The 23,807-nt window shown below is 35.2% G+C and overlaps 2 protein-coding genes across 3 annotated transcripts in view; one reads left to right on the top strand and one right to left on the bottom strand.

Moving 5' to 3' along the window:
* The window catches only part of neo (ZP and PAN domain-containing protein neyo), a 474,339-nt gene that overhangs the window by 273,125 nt on the left and 177,407 nt on the right, over nt 1-23,807 (top strand). The window contains exon 3 of the mRNA XM_076539810.1: nt 8,792-8,833. The gene's annotated coding sequence lies outside the window, so the exon portion shown is untranslated. The remainder of the gene's footprint in view (nt 1-8,791; nt 8,834-23,807) is intronic.
* Nucleotides 1-23,807, bottom strand: part of Atg16 (Autophagy-related 16) — a 792,563-nt gene that overhangs the window by 223,137 nt on the left and 545,619 nt on the right. The gene's annotated exons all lie outside the window — the stretch shown is intronic.

Consider the following 23,807-nt stretch of genomic DNA (forward strand, 5'->3'; position numbering starts at 1 on the left):
ACGAGTCACAGGGGTCTTTGAATAATATGTAGTAATTGAATGCTTTTATAATTATTGATTATCTTACGACTACCTAATGACGCTATTAATAACTAATAACAACTGTGGGAACTACTGTATAATGATAACTGCAATAACTGTAATAATTCTTTTTTTCAAAGTATTTCTAGTCCTGCAACAATTTCATTTTGATGATCTTATACAAGGTGGCTCACTACATTTTGCCATCTAGATTTGTACGTAACGTTACACTTTTACGTAAATTCGAAGTATTCTCCAATTCTGAGGACTCCAAAATATTTTCGTTGTCTCATTACTATGAAGTGAGAGCATTTCATTGGTATGCACTTTCTGCGACAATTCAGAGATTTTCAAATGTTTTATCATTTTTAGGGTTTGTAGAATTTCGTAATATAAAAAAGAATTAGGTTGTAACGTTTATGGTATACACAATGCCTTCGTGAAACAGCGATGACTATGTTACATAGTGGCCATGTTTATGTTTATTGCGGCGCCAGACGTTGCGTGCTATAAAATTTCATGGTAAAACATCGATAAACTTATCTAAGTATCTAGTAAACGATTTCGTGTTCGATAAACAGATTATAGCCTACTTTCCCGCTGGTAGTATCCACAAGTACCAGTAAAAATGACGTACTGTCTGATTATCAATTTACACGTAAATAAATTGTATAAACATGATTAAAAATTATTTTGACTCTGAATAAATGAAATGCAAATAAATTTATTATATTATACCTTAGCTGCAAAATATAATTCAGTAAAATAAGTAAGAAATAAGACATGAAGTAAGAATTTATTAATGAAATTTTGAGAGCAATTATTTTCGTGTGGATGTAACCTTAATTAGTAGAGGGATAATCAAAAGATTGACCTCCGTGCAAATCGATTACATCTTTAATTTCGAGCTGAATAATCACTTCCTGTTGCATTGTGAACCTCGAATTCTACTGAACGAGTCTGGTCAATGAACTTGCACTGCCGGTCAAAAGTCCGAGACGACTTAATTGGCTTCTGCGTTATACTGATTGATGGAAAGAAGATTCGGGTCTGGTATTTTTAATCTTTTTATTACGTTTCCTTGATTCTGTAAAATAATGTACCTTTGAAATCTCAGGGATGATAAAAAGAAAATAATTGACATTAGGTATTGTTTACTAAATAAATTTATTTCATTATATTTATTCTGAGCGAAAATGTGGAAAATTGAATGAAAGTCTGTGTATTTAATTTAGTGACAGTGACGTTAACTTTCACATATGTTATCAGAATTACGTCAAAAATATATAAATCAAAATGCACGTATGCAGTTCTAAGTATATACATACAATAATTAAGTAAAAGTAATTAAGATAATTATTTATTTTGATGAACTTTCCAATTTACTCTTAAGTAAATTGTACAAATTTATGAACTTCGCTTTAATAATTTTACATTTTCAAACTGAAAATTGTTGAATATCACGATTTTCTAATTTAACAATTGTCAAATTATAGGTTATCAAGCTATCAAATTATCAAATTACTAATTTATCAAATTATTTAATAATCAAGTTTTCAAAGTGTCAAGGTATCAAACTGTTAAGGCAGCAAATTATAAAATTACCTAGTTATCAAGTTATTAATATATCAAATCATTGAGGTATTAAGTCAGCAGATAAACTAATTATCAAATTATCGAATTATCGAATTATCGAATTATCGAATTGTCGAATTATCGAATTATCGAATTATCAAATTATCGAATTATCGAACTATCGAATTATAGAATTACTGAATTACTGAATTACTGAATTACTGAATTATTGAATTATTGAATTATTGAATGATCGAATTATTGAATTATCAAATTATCGAATCATCGAATTATCGAATTATCAAATTATTGAGTTGTTGAATCGTCGAATTGTCAAATTATCGAATAATCGAGTTTCCACGTTATCCCATTATCCCATTATAAAATTATAGAATCATCGAATTACCAAATTATCGAATAATAAAATCACAAAATGAATAAACAACTAAATTTTTAATTTTCCATAACTCAAAACTACCTACTAAAAGTACCTCTAATCCTATTAAAAGCATATCTTCTAAACCAAAAGAGATAATTATTTCTTAATTACATTTGTATTAAATTAAGTCGTCCAAGCACCTTCTGCCGCTATAATAAGTGGCATATAAATGCAGTTGAAACAGTAGTTTATTAAAACCGCAAACGTTAACGCGCGATATTATATGACTTCCGAAGATATTACAAAATGCAGAAAGATCGTATAATTAATTAATATATCATAAGACATGATATATTATGCATATTTCCCTTACGAACACCGGAAAAATACTTTCAACACAAACTAATAGTCGTACCGAAAGAAAAATTACAAACCTGCTTATATCAGGTGTCGGCGTAATAACGCAACGCAAGTAAAAAGTAATCCCGATCATTTACCGCGAGCATAATTTTGTTATCGTAATAACAGACTGCAGATTTCAGAGTAAACCGAATGTGTCCGCGAACGTTCCCACGTCGAACACGCTCTAAGAGATAATCTTCCCCGGCAAGAATACACGATCTCGAGATAAAAACCTGTCCCATAAATTTCCCTGTTCATTTCGAGTTTAATTCAATCATATATTTTTGTAATTCCACCCGGCTGAACGATATCAACGAGGTAATCACGTTACGTCGGTGGGCTTATCGGTTGTGTGTAATCAAAATTGAATATAAGGATCACGATAAGCATGTTACGTGGCTGTTGGCGATACAAGGGAGGGAGATTCATTGGACACGAGATGAAACCAATTGACGCTGTCATTAGGCGGGCATTCAAGTGGTATAGTTGACGATCGCGCAAAAATCGACGTACGCAATCATAGTTTCCTCGGAATACGGGAACGAGGCACGCTCGGGAATCTCAAAACCACCTGTAATAAGGAAGTCGAGCAGATTCACCGTCGTTAAATCGATAATACCCCGTAAGACAGCTTTCTAACGGAGCCGACGTGACTCCGCTAAAAAAAAAAGTAACGATCGTGAGATTCATGTACTAACGTACCGAGACACTTGTCGTCCTTAATTAAACTCGCGAATCACATCACGTGTACGGGTTCGTAAATCGAACAATGCAACGAATAGTTGATTACACTTGTATTCGATGGCTTGTTTTAGACCGGTAGAACCACCTGCAGTTTCGAAGCAGCTCCATGATGTGCTCGTAAAACTAAGATTATTAGACTCAATTGAATTGTTGCTCAAGAAGATATCTGGTCAAGGTAAGATCTGTCGTGAACTTAGCTGCATATTAACGGGATATTATGGAAATCCATACGGGATTACAGATCTTCATATAGGGTGAAACGGTACTTTCATTTATTTTATAGTGTGTGGACATGAGGATCATTTAAATCTGCGATTTCTCTAATGATAATAAAAGCTGCAGTAGAATGAGTTTTGTAAATGTAAGATAATATTTATTGATGTCCTTTATTTTATGTAAGATAATAAATTATCTTATTGTTATTTGGTCATTTATCTAGTTAACTTTTATGAGATATATTAATGTTACCTTGACTTATGATAGCATCTTATCTGCTAATTATGAACTCAAGTCCAGTGGATTTACATACTTAATTCTTAGTCAGTTTATGACCGTAATTCAAGAGTTTTTTAAAAATGCAACATTACATATTTCCAGGTTCTAAACTGATCAAACTGAAATTTATGTATTAATTTAATTTTCAATGAAAATTTGAAGTTTTTCTATTTTTAATTCTAGGAAGTCGACATGTTAAAATTTGTACATTTTGAAAATTAGATTCGAATTCGCAAATTTCTAGTTCTCAAAATGCTCAACTTTCAAGTCCCTACATTTTGAAATTTTGAAATTTCTCAAATTCCCAAACTTCTAAATCTATAAATTCTCACATTTCCAAATTTCCAAATTTTCTAAATTCCCACACTTCTAAATTTATAAATTCTTACATTTCCAAATTTCCAAATTTCTAATTTTCCTATCTCAGTATTCTCAAATTTCCAATTTTTCTATTTTAGTATTCCCAAATTTTTAATGTCCCTATTCCAATATTCAAAAATTTCCAAATCTCCAAATTCCTAAATTCCCAAATTTTCAAATTCTTATATCTCCAAAACCCAATACTTTCAAATCCCAATACTCTCACATCTCAATACTCCCAAATCCCAATACTCCTAAATCCCAATATTTCCAAATCGCAATACTTTCAAATCCCAATACTCTCACATCTCAATACTCACAAATCCCAATACTCCCAAATCCCAGTACTCCCAAATCCCAATACTCCAAAATCCCAGTACTCCCAAATCCCAATACTCCCAAATCCCAATACTCCCAAATCCCAATACTCCCAAATCCCAATACTCCCAAATCCCAATACTCCCAAATCCCAATACTCCCAAATCCTAACATTCTCACATCCCAATACTCCTAAATCCCAATATTCCCAAATCCCAACATCCCCAAATCCCTATCTCCCAATTTCAAAAATATCCAAATCATAAGAACCTCTAAAAACTCGCGAATCATGAAATCCCAAAGAGAAGTACAAACCAAGTACAAAACCCTGCGTCGTAACTCACCATTTAACATTTCATTCGTCCTTTTCCTAGTATCCCTTCCCCCCGGCATTAAGAAACTAAAAATGGCGTCACGCGCTCGAGGCGATCTCCTAACTATCCATTACAGCTAACATCGAACCCAAAGAAATTTCGCACATTGGATCTTTGATTTCCTAGGCGACGAAAGTTTACAGTGCAGTTAGTTCATTTTACGTATTTCGGTGCTCGTTAATTCAGGTGCCAGACATTCACAGCACGCGTTTAGGATCATCGAATGTCCTGCGCGCGCATAATCGGACATCGGCGCCTAACGCGGCTCTTCTCCTTTAACGATCAACCGGCCGGCTTAACTAGTTCTTCCAATATCCTGTATTATTACGAATTTACATATTTATGCGCGCGTAAAGCGGTCTCCTGTAGCATGTGATTTCATTCGTAGTCCTTTAATACGAACTTCAACGACGGCTACGCGCGATATGTCTACGAGTTCTCGAGCGGAAAGTAACGGGTTAAGGAGGACAGCTGCCTTGTTTACTATTATCATAAATACGATCTGGTAAGTTCTTCCTGCCTTTTACCAGAGTGCGTCGCGAATCAATTTTCCCGAAGAAATCCTTAAGACGTAATAGAAAACGATGGCCTTTTCGACAGCTCCCTGTAATCTCGCTTAGGCGAACGTTACGCAATCGAACCACGGTTTTAAACTGGTACGTCGATGAAAACGAGGTTAGATTCTCGCGATTAAACAAACTACCGCGGAACCTTTCTTCCTCGAATAATCTCCTGTGTGCTGTCGGGACAAATGATTCAGGCTCTTAATAACAGAGTACAATGTTCATTACATAAGCATAGTCATCTGGTTAATGGCCGTGGAGATTCTTCGCGAGATCGTATTCTTTTATGAAAATAGCAATAACGATTAGGTACTGTCGAGAGAATTATACAGCCGAGCAAGAAAGTTACAGATATTGCCACTTTTTTTAAGTGTTTTGGCAAGTTTTTGTAGGGAGGTTTTATTGTCCTTAGGTTCTTTCCGTGAGAGGTGGTGTAAGGAGAGGTGATTTAATTCTATGCTGTACGTGATGAGCAAATGTGCCCGCAGAAAATATTGTGGGCAGTAATGATATGCCATAGGAGTGATATTTAATTACTAGAATCTACTGGAATCTATAAATAGAAATTTGTAATTGAAAAATTTTAGCGAAGAAAATTTTGAAAATTCAAAGGTGTAATTTCCTAATTCTATTTTTTAAATTTAGTAAATTCAAGTTCATACAATTACAACTTGAAACATATAGAAATATAATAAGGATACGAAATTTTCTATTGGAATCTGTCACCCAGTTATTTAAAAACCTCCCTAACCTCTCCATCTTCAGGATTCAAAATATTATTTAATAAAAGCTTCATGTGAATCTGTTACCGCCATTACTAAAAATTTCTTCACTAACCTTATTATAAATACTCCTATTATAATTATAAATAAATACAACATAATATTGTGAAAATACTTAATACTGTAAACCACAAAAATAGAGTCAAATAAAATTTTCAACTTCAGTGAGGTAATCAACCTGTTGATACGTCATTTCCTGCAGGTACTAATTTGAAACATAATGCTACAGAAGTTAAAACATTCGGACTAATTACTCTGATATAATCCAAAAATCCAGACTAATTATTCCCATAAAACCTGCAGTATATTTTCCCATTCACTTATCGTGACCAATCTTCGTTGCATGCTAACGTTATCACGTCTCTTCCGTTCAATTTACATTTTCCTCATAAAAACGGAAAATGATTTTCACGTTAATTCGATCTGCAGAAACATACAAAATTACCTTGTACGTTGCGTGCAGGATAAAAAGAAACATCTAGCCACGCGGTTTCAGCTTTGACATTTAAATGGCGCTCGTTTCGTGCGGACGCGAAAAAAGTTGAACGTAATGGCGATTAGCTGGCGCAAATATATTGTGCGTAACGTTGTTGCCTTCTGCGTTCGTGTAATTAGCCAGTCTTAAAGCGGGACTGTCGCTAATGAAGGATACCTATACACGCGTTTACCGATGCTACCGAGTAACCAACGATGACTAATCCTCGCCTGCGTCTCGTTGACTGATCGTTATGACCCGGCTAACGACACACGCGCTTCCATCTTTTTATTTACTAATGAAGGAGAAATGGGCTGTGTAAGAAGATGAACAATCAAACGCACGCAACTATACAATCGTTCATGGGAAATGGTTAACCCTTGCGGATGGGGTCGATCATGTCCGCATACCAAAGTATTGGGGTAGCAAAAAGGTTCTATCGTTTTTTTTTTTAAGAAAATTCGATTATAAACGTAATATGTGTAGCTAAAGGTTTACATATGTGACTCGCATACGTAAGTTAACATTTACATATGTTACTCACATGCTAAATATTTACATATATGTGACTAATTCATATGTTAAATATTTACATTTAATTGATATGTGTAATAGGACAGTTACGCGTATATAGATATGTGTCAATATTATGTGTGTGAATCACACATATAGCTGAACTTTCACATATGTGATCTAAACATTTACATATGTAACTAAACATATGTAAATAACATATGTAACTCAATCATGCAAGTAATTAGACATTAACATATATGACTTATGTATGTAACTTAACATTTACATGTTACTCATATGTTAAATATTTACATATGTGACTCATTCATGTATGTAACAGGACAGTTACACGTATACAAATATGTGTCAATATTATGTGTGTCAATCGCACATGTAACTAAACATTCACATATGTGACTAAACATCTATATATGTAACTAAACATATGTAAACAACATATGTAACTAAGTCATATAAGTAACTAGATATTAACATATATGACTTATGTATGTAACTTAACATTTACTGTACGTGACTCAGTCACGTATGGAATTAAACATTTAATATGTAATTAACATATATAACTTGCATATGTAATTCACTTACACATACGTATACGTATACGTATGTACACATTTACATATGTGCCTCACTCACATATGTAACTGAATATTTACATACATGACTCACATATGTAGCTGAACCTTCACATGCATGACTCACATATGAAACTAAAATCTTATCGTATAACATATTAATTTTTCTTTTAATATAAAGAGATTTATCGATGAAGATCATTTAATATTAGAAGTGCAAAACCTGTAAGAACAGATCTTTGATTTTCTGTTCTAAATTACAGAATTATTAGAAAGTTTTTATCAAAACTTCTTCCTATATCACAACTTCTCTCAACAAAATCTACCATGCACAAAACCATAAATAACCGGATAATATCAAATTCCCACAGTTAATAGCAATTTAATAAAAAATTGACTGACAACTGCATCCGTTTAAATTTTCCTGCAAAAAGTAAATTAATTTCTGTACTCTAATAAAAGAGAACTAAGTTGATTGTATGATCGAACAAAATGGAGTAAATCAGATCTAGATCCATTAATAGATTGTATCCCCTATAAGAATAAACGAAGGGCTAATCAAGTAGAGCAGCTTCGCTTACTGAAATCACCTATTTTTTGTTCTCAAATAACGTAGGAAACTGTTCCAAAGACAAGTTTTTACCGAAAGTAAGCATGTACTTCTTGCAACAATGTGCAATTATGTGAAGAACACTTTAGCGATTAACTTTTCTATGGATTTTTGTTGTATTCCTCTCAAAGATACTTCCTGTAAGGATTTAACCATTACCTTATATGTTTCCTCTCATTCAGAAAGGTATTACGTAATCGGAAAGTGGGTTTTGGGTCGTTATCCTAACTGTATTCTGAATGATGATAGTGCTTGAACCATTCACAAATATCAGGACGTGTTAATAGCGGATAGATACGCTATTTTATCGCTCACTCATTTTTAAATTATAGCATGTTGATACTACAAAATATATTTACCATACAATTTATTTTTATTATACTGTTTATTCGACTAGATTCAAACTACTGAATTTATTTTTAGATGCATCCTAATTTTGTTATATTAAATGTAAAATTGTACAAGTGTAGAAGTAGAGTTTGCAAAGACAGATTATATTTCCTTGATCAATAAATGCAAAGTTAATTATTAATATAGACGTATATATTTTTCTATATCAGCACATTTCGTTTTTGTTGCAGAATTTGGAAGTTTCGAACGAATCAACTACTCGTTTCGTATTGGTAAGTCAATGAATTAATTTCATATATAATCTTTTAAACATTTGGTATAGAAAGAAAGCAAAGTTCTGTATGAAGCATTTAATTTTTTAAAATAACGAAAAAATTTAATTTATTGGTTAGCTACAAATAACGAATAAACTGATTACTTTCTGGAGGATTTGTAGTCCGCGCTTCTGCACTAGAGACATCTGTAACACCACTAACAGCGACATCTGGCCATGCGGTGGGCCTCAAACTAAAAAAGAAAATGTCGTTGCAACCTAAGGTTGCACTTTTCCCTCCTTTTTACTGTAATTTAGTTCTAAACGCTTTTACATTACTGTTTTAACAACGAGAGCCTCTAACACTTATCTACCAACTAAATCATACTGCAAGAGGTTGTAAAATGAAATTATACTTTCAATATAACCTAATATAACCTAACCTAACCCATACAACACCGCAACCGAACTAAATAATGTGTACTAAACAAAATAAAGTACTGAGTAATGTTTTACGATTCATAAAACGGTGTTAAAACGGTAAAACCGGAATTTTTCTAACCCAATATTTCGCGGAAATTCTACATACAGAGATCGACGGTCGGTCATAAGTTATGGTTATCTATAACGTTGCACGTCGCTAAGCTACCCCACGGGACGCCCCTATTCCCGGTTGATGAAATTTCAATTATGATAAGAGATTACGAGGAAGGCGGGCACAGTCGAGATAGCGAACGCGATAAAAATGTCTCGGTCGCGATGCCGAAGCTGAACACGCGTGCTTCGAATACCATAACATCGGTGCTCGACGATCCCGTGTACGGCTGATTTCTACCTCAATCCTTTCGTGTTCTATCTTGTCCGTTTAATCGGACCGTCTCGTAAATTGGATTATCGCGAATTCTTCGATTGCTTATCAACTCGCGTGCAACTCGTACACGCATCGCGACCGATTTAACATTGCTGCCACCCTCAGAGGTTCTGAAGGCGCCTCAACAACCTCGTAGAAATAGCTTCTCGATAAGCTCGATAACACCTTCGTTAAGGTAATTAACGACGGTAAATATCATTTCAATTTTATTGTCCACAACTATGTACCGGGTAACCGGAAAGAACAAGTATGCTAAGTGACGAGATAAGGAAATTGGTTTTACATATAATCACAAAGAATTTTCGAAATATTCAAGCTGGTTTAATCATTTTCATCACATGCATTATCTCGGTTATTTTCAGAGACGTTATGGGAGTGTGCACTTACAGCGTAGGAGAACTTTAGATAAGGAGTTATGTAAATTTCTTGAAAATTCTTAACAATTTTCATGTTTATGGAATTTTCAGTTCTGAATTTTTTTGGGGAGTTTTTAGAATTTTTATTTTTTAATTTATAAATCCTCACATTTTTATATTCCCTCACCTTAATATCTTTAGGTCTATAAGTCCCTAGATGTCTAATGCCTAGAACCCCAAATTCTTAGATCTACAAACTCGTAGATTCACAAATCTCCAGATTACCAAATGTATAATTTCCTAAATCACGAAATCCTTTAATTCTTAGATCTTCATGTACCTAGACAACCAAATCTCTAGATTTACAAATCTATATAGATTAACAATCTTTATATCTCATAATTTTTACATCCTCAAATTTCTTAATAGAGAAATATCTACGCCCAAATTGTAAGGATCATGAGATTTTTAAATTTGAAAATTACAGAGTTAGTTAATTTGGAAACTTTCAAAAAAGGAACCTGAAAAATTTTAAGTTTGAAAATATAAAGATTTATGAATTTATAAATTTGTAAATCTGTAAATTTGTAAATTTGTAAATTTGTAAATTTGTAAATTTGTAAATTTAAAAATGTAGAAATTTGTAGACTTGCAAACTTAGGAAGATTACTGTGATGAAGATTATTTGTAGATTTCTGTATTTGGAAATCTAGAACTTTTGAGAAATTAAGGTATTTAAAAGCTTGAGATTTTTTATTTTGATTATTTAGAAATGTGGTATTGTAAAAAAATCAAAATTAAATAATTTGGGTGTTTATTTAGTTGAAAATTTTGAGATTTGAACATTTGAAATTTGATAGTTTGTAGACTTGGAAATTTAGAAAATTTGTAAATATGGGGATGTTAGGATCTAGAAATCTTGCACCCTTTGGAATTTGGTAATTTAAAAATTTCAATAGTTCATGAATTTAGAAATTGAGAAATTTAGAGATTTAGAGATTTAGAGATTTAGAGATTTAGAGATTTAGAGATTTAGAGATTTAGAGATTTAGAGATTTAGAGATTTAGAGATTTAGAAATTTAGAGATTTAGAGATTTAGAGATTTAGAAATTTAGAAATTTAGAAATTCAGAAATTTAGAAACTTAGGAACTTAGAAACTTAGAAACTTAGAAATTTAGAAATTTAGAAATTTAGAAATTTAGAAATTTAGAAATTTAGAAATTCAGAAATTTAGAAATTTAGAAATTTAGAAACTTAGAAGTTCAGAAATTTAGAAACTTAGAAATTCAGAAATTTAGAAACTTAGAAATTTAAACATTTGCCGATTGAGAAATTTAGAAACTTGAAAATTTAGAAATTTAAAATTTCAAAAGCAAAAATACTTAGAAATTTAGAAATGTAGAAGTCCAAACTTTAATTATAATATTTTTAAAGCATTCTAAACGGTGGCAGGCAGAGAATTAAACCCTACTAAATATCAGTAAATAAAATACAACCACCTATTTCAATCTCACGAATACATGACATTGGCCCTGAAACTACCCAGCCATAATTCCCGTAAATCTGTTAATCTGGTTAAACATACAGTTCCATCAAAAGATAATAACAATTTATCTAACGAACCACTGTTCCAATCCGATTGTCGCAACCGACATAGGACAAATTTCCAATATTAATTTCCTTAAAACGGATGCTCCTGTTATCCATCGCAAAATTATAACGTGTAGATTCATTCATTAAACCGCAGCTCGCTCGCATCGAAGCAAATGTGATCGTTCTGAACGGAGCCATAAATTTCCGTCAGCATTGAATATTTCAGTTACGAAACCTGAATATTTATAGCAATTAAACTAAATGGGACATTCTACGCATTGTTTGCTAATAGAAATCCAAAGCTGAAACCGTTCTGCGGCCATAACGATTGCGCTCGCGACTGTGTTCGGCTCGGCATTAATTTTTTACACGGATTCACTCGATGAGAATGTCACGTTCGAACGACGTAACGGTACAGAGATCGTTTTCGACCCATAAAAACCGGCGCATCTTTATTCTCTTTCGATTCGTGGAACGTCGAGGAATCGCAACGTGTACTCGAGAAACGATCGATTCGCGAAAGTAACTCGAGTAAATTCTCATCTCGTTCGAGGCTTCAATTATCGTAAGCGATAATGGGCATGCCCGTGGGAATTTCGAGCCCCGGACGAACGAAGATGTACGATTTCGTGGAGATCTCACCCGGTTTCGGTTTCGGACAGATTCTTCTTCTCCTGTTCGAGACTCCGCTGAGAACGGAAGTAACCGCGTTAAGGAAAATAACGGCAAACTCGGAATTTACAACGGGCATTTCGAAGTTGCACCGCGACAATCGCATTTTCCTGTGAATTCTACGCTTCCGCGAGTTACGTTATGAACGCACGAATAAAGTGCTTTTTAGAAAATTGAATTGTGCGGGGAGAAAACATTCGTTACGTTACATATTTTCCAGCTGCTAGATTTCCGCGCCCGGCGAAAAACTGCTCGTTTGTTCGGAAAATGTATTAACATTTTTGATCTGTGGGACGGAGTTTTCTCTCTTGCTGTTCTAATAATTCGTGAAATTATGGTTTCTTACTGGAAATGTTTTCGACGATGATACTAACAATATTGAATCGTAAACTTTATGTAACGTGAATTTTATGGTGACCTTTGGATAAGTTTAAGGGGGGCAATACCTTTGACAGATGAAAATAAGCTGATATTTGTGAATTTTTTTTCTATAGGACACCTTTGTCTTGCATTTTCGAAATTTCAGGAATAATTTATTATAACTATTGCCAATTACAGAATATTTTCTGTTTTGCAAAATATTTCAAAATGCCGGAATTATGACAATCCTTTCTGGAAGTGTTTTGGCGTGTCTCGTGAATCGGCGTGGGTTCTAGCGAAAGATATTGTTAGGATTAGCTCCGGGAAAATAAACTGCAGTGCTGAGGTGAACGGAAAATACTTTAATAATATAAAAATGTCTTTACAAAATGCGCGGTGCTTCGTAGACGAAGGTAAAACTGTAACTGTAGGACAAAGCATCGTGATGCGTGTTCGGACGCGCATAGCGCAGTTCATTTGTTTTGTCCGTTACTTCCAACACTCCCCCTCAAAACAAGGATGTACGCTTATCGCTGATGTATACAATGTTTCGCTAATTAATTACTACAACGCATTTATTTACAATGTCGATCGTTATACATAAAAGACGTCACGGGATTCGAATTTAACATGCCGAATTTTTCTAAAACTCTTTTCGTGTACGCGCTTTGCCGCATTTTTATTTCCGTACCGTTGTGCTCAAATTCGATACCCAAACAATGTCCGATCTTCCCTAAATCCGTCATTTCGAATTTTTGCATGAGTTGTTTCTTAATGCGTTCTAACCATTTAAAATCTTTCGCGGCTATTACTATATCGTCTACATATACGGCAAGAACGAGAAATTGCTCCCCCTTTCGCAATATATACACGCATGGATCAGCATGGAGGGGGACGAAATCCATGTTTCGCAATTCTTCGTCGAGGCGTTTATTCCATTGCCTACCCGCTTGTTTCAAACCGTATAAAGCCTTTTTTATTTTACATACTTTATCGCCGCTCGATAATTCGTTTAGCATTTTTCGCGCCTTATCACTATATTCTACGGGTCCGTCCGATATGATGTCGCGCAACGCGTCAGGGAGAATGTCCGGAATCGTCATGAAAATATCTTTATCGACTTCTCCATTCAAGTACGCAGTTGACACGTCCAATTGATGGACTTGCATATCGTATTCGACGGCTAGAGCTATTATCAATCGTATCGAGCTCAATCTCGTAACGGGCGCGTGCGTTTCTTCGTAATCTAAACCCGGGCGCTGAGCAAAACCGCGTGCGACTAAACGCGCCTTCCTCCGCGTCACCTGTCCGTCGGTGTTTATTTTGTCGCGGAGAACCATGCGACACCCAATGACCTCGCGATCACGAGGGCGTTCAACGATCTCCCATACGTCGTTCTTTAACATCGCCGCTATTTCTTCCCGAATCGCGACACGCCACTCCGTTTTATCCGGGCCGGAAAGCGCGGTTTGCAGCGGTATCTCGGCCATACCAGCTGATTCCGTCGGATGCGAAGATACGGCGTCTTCGAATAATTCGTTCTCTCCTTCAGATTGAGAATCACTTTGAATATCGTTTTGAGTTTCGACCGTACCGCGTACTTTTCTCGGCCTACCACGGCTCCCGGTCCGGATAATTCGTGGCCTACCTACCCGGTACCTGACTTCGTTCACGCGTGTCGGAATAGAATCGGACTGTTGCGAAGGATTTATGGGCACTTCAACGATACTATTCTCGCGATCGATTGTTTGACTATCGTTTCTCAACTGATCCCTGCTTTCCATGACTTTCGAGGTTGTTTTATCATTTTGAATATCTATCTCTACATTATTGTCGGAATACGAATTCTCGTTTCTCGCTCGCTCTTCGCAATTTATTTTCAGTGGCCCTTTTAACGTCTCGTCTGCCGATTTTACATCTCGAGATATATCGACGCGGTTCTCGTCGGGAAGCCATATTCTAAAACCCTTTGTTTCATCCGAATAACCGAGGAATATTCCCTCTTGCGCGCGCGGTTCGAATTTCGACTTTTGACGGTCTCGAACTCGGGTTATGACCTTCGAACCAAAAACCTTGAAATACGACGCGTCCGGTACTTTACGTGTCCATCGATAATAAGCGTTGTCGCCGTCGAGAGCGCGAGACGGTAATCTATTACGCGTATAATTCGCGTTCGCTATCGCCTCAGCCCAAAATCGCTTCGACAGTCCCGCCTGGAGAAGTAAACATCGCGCCGTTTCAACTAATGTTCGATTTTTACGCTCGGCTACACCGTTTTGTTGAGGCGTGTGCGTTACGGTCAGTCGTCTTTTAATGCCGCACGAATTTAGGTATTCGTTAAACTCATTACTGAGAAACTCGCGACCATTATCAGACTGCAAATACTTTATTCGCGCGCCTGTTTGATTTTCAGCGAAATTTTTAAACTTTTTAAAAACAGATAACGCTTCGCTCTTTTGTTTCAAGAAAAAGACTTCGCACCATCGCGTATAATCATCGATGAATAATATAAAATATTTCGCGCCGCCGATCGATTCGACGCTCATCGGTCCGCATATATCGGTATGAACTATCTCGAGAACACCTACGGCACGGTTCGAACTTTTTGGGAACGGTAATCTTGTCATTTTTGATCGCAAACAGATTTCGCAAGTAGGTAGTTTTTCGTCTTTTCCGAAGGAAACGCCGCGTATACTTTTATCGCGATTTATTTTTCGCAAACTTTCCTCGTTAACGTGACCGAGTCGCCGATGCCACAATTCCATATCATTTACCGTTTTTAAATTTGCATCGCTCACAAAAAACGCGGATTGTGCATAATATAAATTATCGCGTCGGTCAGCGGTGAAAACTGTTTCCCCGTCGGGCGCAAACACGGTGGCGTTATGCTTTCTAAACAGAACACTGCATCCCTTATCGGTAATTTTCGCGACCGACATAAGGTTCATGCGAAGGTCGGGAACGAACAACGCGTCGCGGAGTTCTATAGTTTTTCGCGAATTCGAGTCTTTTATGGATAATCGCACTGTACCTTGACCTTCCACCTGTGTTGATGCGCTGCTAGCGAGGTTTAACGTATCGCACGTTGACGTTTTCATCTCGACGAAAGAAGACGCGTCGCCGCTCATGTGGGATGAACAGCCGCTGTCGAGACACCATTTCCCTTCTGTACCCTTTTCGCGAATGCGTTGGTCAGCCTGGAAAGCGACTTCCTTCGCTCCTGGTGCACTGCTACTGGAAAAATCTTCTTTAGCCATTCCTGCAGTTGACTGCCGTTGCCCGTGGAACAGTCCGCGGCATTCCGAAACTCGATGTCCTATCTTTTTACAGCGGAAACAACGTAGTTTTTCCTTCGCGTTTTTATTCGGCTCTTCTGTTGCGGTATCATGGCGCTTCCATTGCGCTGTGTTTGACCTGTCCGGCTTGGTCGATTTTCTTACCCACATCGCGCTATCACTCGACTCTTTTGCTTTATCGGTTCGCGCAGCGCTTTCTTCTAAAATTTTTATTTTAAGCGCTTCGGGCGTCGGATATTCATCTCGGGATTCGATGGCCACCCGAAAATTTTCGAACGAACCGGGTAAACTGTACAGCAGAAGAACGGCGAGCATATCCGGGTTGATTTTAACCTCCATGTCTTCTAATTTGTCGACCGCGTCAAAGAAAGAGTTCATATGCGATCTCACGTCGTCGCCTTCTGCCATTTTTCGCAAAGCAAGCTGCTTCAATAGCGTCGCTTTTCGCGCCGGACCTTTCGACTGGTAAATACCTTCTAATTTCTTCCAGATCTCGTTCGATGTCTTGCAATTTTTAATTTGTTTAATTTCGGACGGGCTAATTGCTAATATCAAATCGGATCTTGCCTTTGCGTCCGCTTCGTCCCACTGTGTTGCCGCTTCGCCCTGAGTTACGTCGGGTCGTATTTTATTGCCATTAACGTACTTCCAGTTGTCGTTTTTTATCAGTAGAGCTTCCACTTGAATTTTCCACGTGTCGTAATTGTCTTTTCCGAGTGGTTCGATGCGCACTGAAGTTGAGGAACTCATCTTGACAAAAACTTTAACTTTTCACAACTTTTCACACTCACTGCACTATCGCGAATTAAATTCGTCGTACTAAAAAATGTTCGTTTAATTTTCCACACGCGACCAGAATGTGTCTGGGCCCATAACCTGTTAGGATTAGCTCCGGGAAAATAAACTGCAGTGCTGAGGTGAACGGAAAATACTTTAATAATATAAAAATGTCTTTACAAAATGCGCGGTGCTTCGTAGACGAAGGTAAAACTGTAACTGTAGGACAAAGCATCGTGATGCGTGTTCGGACGCGCATAGCGCAGTTCATTTGTTTTGTCCGTTACTTCCAACAGATATATTGGTCTGAAGCAAGTTTGCAGACAATGTTTCGAAAACTAACATTCACAGTTAGTAGATGAACCTCAGAAACGTGCAAAATATGTAAAATTGAAGAAATGGCGCGCTTTTAAAGAAAAACTTTGAATTTTATTGAAAATTTTTGCAATGTTTTGCAATAAAAAGGACTTTAATGTTCAATTTATTTCATACATTTAGGTTCATATGTTAAGTAGTATTGTCATGGATATGTGGAAAAAATTTGAGCGCGATTGATAAACTAGTTGTTGAGTTATCAACCATGCCAATTTTAAGAACGTAATTTTGAGAAAAACGCGTTTAAAGTTTCAGTCTTCCGCACTGAACACGTGTATACCCGCGGTGCTAATCGGCCATAACTTCAAAAGGGCTTCGTACTTCACTTTAAAATTTTGAAACAATATTTTTAAGATGTTACACTAACATTTTATAGAAAAAAAAATTTTGTAATTTTTTAAGATTCTAAACGTATTGCCCTCCCTAACACTTTGACTGCCACATCACCCACATATGGGTGACACGTAAGTTGCTAAACTGATCTAACATGAGTATTATTAAAAATTTGTTCACTTTCTTCATAAAAAATTCTCGCATTAATTACATGGATCTATGGAAAATAAATGTAACAAGATATTGTGAAAATATTTGATACAATTTATAAGAAATTAAAACACTAATGGATGCAACTTTCAATCGTTTCAGTGTGACAGCCAATGTGTTAATAGAATATATTTTAAGTAGATATTGCTTAAATATTATGGATACCGTAAAGTAATCAAAATTTCTTCGATGATTTCAAAGTTTTTCTATGAAAAATCGAAGGACTTTTTTTAAGAAGGGAACAATTGCCTTTACGCTGGCAAAAAGCGTTAGAAAATGATGGAAATTATTTTGTTGATTTAAGATTTTTTTAATAAATAAATATTTTTCGCCAGCAAACAAAATTTTCATTCTTTATTTTTCGGTACCTTTAATACTAATGAAATTTCAAAAATTTATATAGTACCAAAATATAAGTTGCATTTGAACTGGTAACATTTAATGTGTACAGAGAAGAGTAATTGATAGGAAGAGTTTTATAGTGTACAAAAATGTGTATTTGCAAGTGTTAGTATTTTATAGCAAAGAATAGTAAGAATCCAATGTAACTAGAATTTTGTTTAAAAATTATATGTTTTATACAAAACTGTCGATATATGTGGATCAATTTAGTACTTTGATCGTACGAAGATTTGCATTTATTGTGTTTTGTTGTTAGTAGCTTTAATTGCTCTTTACGTCGCATAACAAATATATAATATTATAAAATAATTTATACGATACTTGTCTGTTGGTAAGCATAATTGAATTTCATATTTTATTATTATTATAGAAAAATGAAATTATACTAAAATTTTCATTGAAATTTAATTATCAATAGTAGTGATTTTAGTTGAAACGAAAATAATTACTAATGAAATTTGAATTGAAATTAAAATAATTATTAATAGAAATTTTAATCGAAATTAAAATAATTATTAATTCAAATTTTAATAGAAGTAAAAAATAATTACTAATTGGAATTTGAATTGAAGTAAAAATTATTAATGAAAATTTGAATTGAAATTAAAATAATTATTAATAGAAATTTTAATCGAAATTAGAATAGTAATTAATTCAAATTTTAATCGAAGTAAAAAATAATTACTAATTGTAATTTGAATTGAAGTAAAAATTTTTAATGAGAATTTGAATTGAAATTAAAATAATTATTAATAGAAATTTGAGTGGAAATAAAAATAATTATTACTCGAAATTTTTCTTTAAGTTACAATAATCATAAATTTTAATTGCACTAAAAATTTTAATTATCAACGATTCTTATTTTTTCATTTAATCACAAAATCACTCAACTAACACAATTTACCATAATCCTCGCTTAAACAAAAAATTAATAATTTATTAAATGTTGAAACAGACTTAATTGAAACTATTCCGCGTCAATTAAAAATTAATTACGTATCGCTAATAGCGCTCAATTAAACCAGCAATATAATTAAAATCTCTAAATTTCAATAAAATTAAAAATTCTCAATTTTAATAAAAGAACTCTGTCTACATTTTCCAGTACATTTCAATAAAACAAATTACAGCAGTCATAATTTTCCCATAATTCACGGTAACAAGTAATTTAAAAATTGAAACGCGTGGCAGACAAAATAAAGAGTTGTCTCGCAATAATCGCGATCCATCCGTTAATTCGCGGCAAAGAAAGCGGGAAAACGAAGACCAGACTGTCGTTCATAAAATATTCAAACGCAAAGTCTGCCAAGCGAAAGAAACAAATTTCGCGTAAACGGAACCGAAATGTTCATTAGAGAAGGAGGAAAACACGGAAACCCTTGGAAATTCGTAAGGGAGAAAAACTGCTGTTTGCGGTTTATGCAGACGAGCAAACACAGCCGGATTTACTTCCGCGTGACATCGCCGAGACGACTATCATCGCGCAAAATTATACGGAGATATTTGTACGGCAAATAGCTGCTTCGTCAATGTTCTTTCTCACCGGCCAAAAGGAAAAAGAACTTTCTATATTACATGCTTCTGTTTTGTATAAAGAACCGCGCAAAACGCGTCATCCCTTGACAAGATACAAGATGTTCGGTGGAATGAAACTGAATGGACGATCCGAAAGTGCTTTATGAAATACTTATTTCTTGACAAATTTATGGTAATTCGAACAATGCAGAATAATTTTGTGCTTTTACTGAAATGGCGGAGATTAGGGTGCATCTGTATTATTAAATTTGTAACTGAGGGGATTAAAGTTATTTGTCTTGAAATTTCTGAAAAAAAATTTCTCGATTCACAAATTTCTTAATTTGTGAATTGGGCAGTTTTTCAATTTTTACATTTCTCAAGGCGCAAATTCGGATATCATTAAATTAATTTTTTTCTAGATATCTTTCAAATTCTTAATTTTGAAAGTTTCCCTAATGCCACAATTCCACAATTCCGCAATTCTGCAATTCCAAACCTCTCCAATTCAAAAATTCCCCAATTCCAAAACTCCCCAATTCCACAACTACCCAATTTCAACAATACCCAATTCCAAAATTCCCCAATTCCAAAACTCCCCAACTCCAACACTGCCTAGTTTCAAAACTCCCCAATCCCTAAATTCCCCAATTCCACAACTACCCAATTCCACAACTACCCAATTCCACGACACCCCAATTCCAAAATTCCCCAATTCCAAAACTCCCCAATTCCACAACTACCTAATTCCAAAATTCCCCAATTCCAAAATTTCCCAATTCCAAAACTCCCCAATTCCAACACTGCCCAATTTCAAAACTCCCCAATTTTAAAACTCCCCAATTCCAAAATTTCCCAATTCCAAAACTCCTCAATTCCAAAATTCCCCAATTCCCTAATTTTCCAATACCAAAACTCTCCAATTCCAAAATTCGCCAATTCCGAAACTCCCCAATTGCAAAATTCCTCATTTACAGGATTTCCCAATTACAAAACTTCCCATTTGCAAAATTCTCCAATTCCACAACTTCCCATTTACAAAATTTAGTAATTCCACAATTCCCCAAATCCAAAACTCCCCAATTCCAAAATTTTCCGATTCCAAAACTCCCCATTTGCAAAATTCTCCAATTCAAAAATTCCCCAATTCCCATATCCTGCAATTTCCAAATCACCCAATTCCCAAATTCCTCAATTCCTCAATTCTGGATTTCCTCAATTCTTGAATTCCCCAATTCCCCAGTCCCTCAATTCTAAAGTTCCCCAATTTCACAACTCGCCAATTCCAAAACTCTCCAATTTCAAAATTCCTCATTTCCAAGTTTAAAAGTCCCAGAATACCAAAATTCCAAAATTAGAAAATTTAAGAAATGAGTAACCTAATGAGTAACCCACACAATAAAGACTACAGAACTGCTCAACCAGTTACAAACCACAAAATAATACTCAAAACCTCTTACCACAAAAAACAAAAATAAAATGTACAAAACAATTTACAGAATAATCATCCAAAGAAGTGGTTAATAAATTCAGTTCTAAGTTCCGATTTCCTCAATCTCCGAACGGAATTCTTCCCATCACTAAGATTCACCGCGTCGTCAGATTCATGTCTCACGTATCTATGAATACCCCGCGCTATTCACAGCATTCTAACCAACAATTTTCCATTAGCTCGCACGTTGAATGAATGTTTCACGATCAAAGAGACCGGTCGTGTTTGTGTGACGATACATTATTAACGCTAATAGAGCTTTTCACATGGGCGCATTACTATTCACTTATTACCGGTGCACCAATTTGACGTACAACTACGAGGGACGTGTCACCTATCACTCGTTCAGCCACGATATTATCACGCTGAAATTGTGTACACGTGCTGGAGGGATCATTTTTGCCCTCCTACCACTCCCTGTAATTAAACCGATGCGGTTTATTAAAACAATGTTCAATTATGTTCGGTGATGTGATAAAACAGCGGTTCGCTCGCTTTGACGTTCATGCGATTTTCACTTTATCGTTTTAATTTCATCATCGTGATTACTTTTGTTTTCTGTTTTGTCAGCGAATAATTATACACTCGATAATTTGTAAAATTTGTCAATGAGTTCCTAGTCATCGAATTAGGACCACAAAAATTTCACTTTTATTGATATAACATTATTTCATATATGAAAAATTTGATTAGGAAATGAATATAAAAATGTATACATATGTCACTTTCAGATGGAGACTCTATTCACAACCTTTTTTCTCAAATTTTAATATTAATGCATAAGGAAGTAATTTACGAGATAATTTGAAGATGTTTCGACACAAAAAAAGATCATTTGAAAACAACCGGAAGATCCTTCCTTAAAACACTAGTGGCAGTTTTTTAAAATAAACTATTACATCACCGAGTGAACGACCTGGTTACAACTACCACGTTACAACATTACATCATTCGCGGAACCATTTGCATAACGTGGCCATTACGCCGGCGAATTTTAAAAGACACGGACATTAAGAAGAATAGGGTCAACGAAGAAACCTGTTCTGCTCGGTCGCTATAAACTGAGATTGGAATTTGGTTGCGTGAGAAGGTAACACATCCACTTTACACCTCGTGGAATGCTCCCATACACACGGTGTTGTTCATCATTTACACAATAGTGTTACTTATCGAGAAATAAACAGGATCATCCATATTCATCGGGCTGATATCTTAATAGCTTGAACTATTTTGCTACTGCGGATCAAATAGATTTCAAAAATAATGAAGTTCGGCTACGAAATGTTGGAAGATTCACATATGACCATTTATACAACTACAGCATCCACACATGTCTGTTTCTATAACCAAAATGGTAAAGAGTCCACATATGATCATGTCCTAAATTAACATGTTAACAAATCCACATGTGTCTAGTCTTGAACCAAAATGTTAAATGATCCACATATGATTATTTTTAGAATTAATATGTTAAAGATGATTGTTTTTATGACCAATGTATTGACAGGTCTACACATGACTATATCCTAAACCAACATGTTGATAAATCCACATATGTCTATTGCTTGAATCAAAATGTTAAATGATCCACATATGATTATTTGTAGAATGAATATGTTAAAAATGTCTGTTCTTATAACCAATGTATTAGAGTCCACATATGACCATGTTCTAAACCAACATGTTAACACATTCACATAAGTTTAGTCTTTGAACCAAAATGTTAAGTGGTCCACATATGACCATGTTCTAAACTAACATGTTAAGTGATCCACATATGATTATTTCTAAAATCCTAATGTTAAAAACATCCACGTACATCTTTCTCTGAATAACATATTACAATATATTCTTCTAATTAAAGCACTAAATGATTCACATATGATAATTTGTTCGGTCAAAGTATAAAAGGATCCACATATGGCTAATTGTACACATGATTTGCTAAAATATCCACACATGACTATTTCTAAAACGACAATGTCAAAAAATGCACATAATATTAAACAAGTATAATAAAATATTAACAAGTAACAACAAACAGAAAAATATTAAAAAATCCACATATGTCGATTTCATAAAAAGATCCACACACAGCAATTTCTGGAAAGAAAGTTTTAAAAGATCGCGACACAGCAATTTCTACAAACAAAGCGTTAAAAGACACACACAGCAGTTTCCACAAAGTGGTAAAAGATCTACAAATGTCTATTACGTTGCCCTGAAGGATCCAGGAACGTGGCCAGTGCATCGTTGCCGACGTGCCGCAACTTTTTGATTAAAAGAATTTGTCCGTGCAACGAGCAGTTTACGAGTAGCCGACAAGTTAAGCGACTGGGTCTTAGTTACAAGCACGAAGATCTGAGGGCAATAAGATTTCCACAGGGAGTGCAACTTTTACTCTCATCCTGGCGACACGAGTCGTGGAAAAGTTTCGAAAGAGGTTAGGGTAGAGGGGATAGGATTCTGTGGGCACTGCTTAACTAAAGGATGGGAGCGGTGACTCGGTTTGGTAAATTGAGCGTAGGGAACGTAGGTTCTGCACGATCGAGAAAGTGCTGGCAGATAGAGGGGGATGATGGTGGTTGTCGTCGTCCTCGTCTTCCTCCTCGAGATTTACGCTCGACGATCCTGCTGTAAGTTTCGTCGAGGTTATCGATTGTACGCAAGGTGAGTTAATTGCCACCGTTCCCTCTTCCATCGTTCCTTTCTTCATACAGCGTGGTTTTGTTCCACGGT

The sequence above is a fragment of the Megachile rotundata genome, chromosome 14, assembly GCF_050947335.1.
Source record: "Megachile rotundata isolate GNS110a chromosome 14, iyMegRotu1, whole genome shotgun sequence".
Lineage (NCBI taxonomy): Eukaryota > Metazoa > Arthropoda > Insecta > Hymenoptera > Megachilidae > Megachile > Megachile rotundata.